A 666-nucleotide genomic window follows, 5' to 3' on the forward strand; every position below is an offset into this window, starting at 1 on the left:
CACACACACACACACACACACACACACACACACACACACACACACACACACACACGCACACACACACGCGCACACACACAAAAGCGCTTTACGTTATCGTCAATGTTAAAAATGGGGCTTGAGGTAGAAACATGTCTTTCTGGTGTTGCAACATAAGGCAGAAGTTAAGTTGAAGAAAAACAAGAGAAACTGGGAAAATATCGTGAAAATAAGCAAAGCTATAAATGGTGGATGCAGACGGAGACTCACTCGGAGGCAGGTACGTCCCGTTTACTGAGATGCCACCGTGAGGCTGCAGTAATCGCTGCAGGTTCCAGGGGGCGCTCTGAGCAAAGATGGACGAATCTTCCTCTACGTATTGGACGTGAGGAAGCTTCAATGCCTGACAGGAGAACGACCAGAAGAAGGCGAAAAAAAATAAAAAATGAAAAAATCAGTGCACTTTAGAGTGATCACGTTTTTATCAAATGTTTCAAACAATTTAGAGACACCGGCGATATTAGTAATTTATTTAAAGAATAAGCATGGATATCCTGTTGTTGGCTTATTTTTGTAGAAAATATTAAGTATTTGACAGTCTGCTGGACACTCAATGCTACTTTATTCATTTTCTGTTAGGTAAATATCCATCCATCCGTTGCAGGGTCATGGTGGGGCTGGTACATC

The 666-nt window shown here is 42.3% G+C and overlaps 1 protein-coding gene across 1 annotated transcript in view; it reads right to left on the bottom strand.

Annotated features, from left to right (window-relative positions):
* pcsk9 (proprotein convertase subtilisin/kexin type 9) overlaps positions 1–377 on the bottom strand; it is a 10055-nt gene extending 9678 nt beyond the window's left edge. Inside the window, exon 1 of the mRNA XM_007550610.2 lies at positions 250–377. The gene's annotated coding sequence lies outside the window, so the exon portion shown is untranslated. The remainder of the gene's footprint in view (positions 1–249) is intronic.
* Between the last annotated feature and the right edge of the window lie 289 nt (positions 378–666).

This window comes from Poecilia formosa, unplaced genomic scaffold, assembly GCF_000485575.1.
Source record: "Poecilia formosa unplaced genomic scaffold, Poecilia_formosa-5.1.2 Scaffold37, whole genome shotgun sequence".
NCBI lineage: Eukaryota > Metazoa > Chordata > Actinopteri > Cyprinodontiformes > Poeciliidae > Poecilia > Poecilia formosa.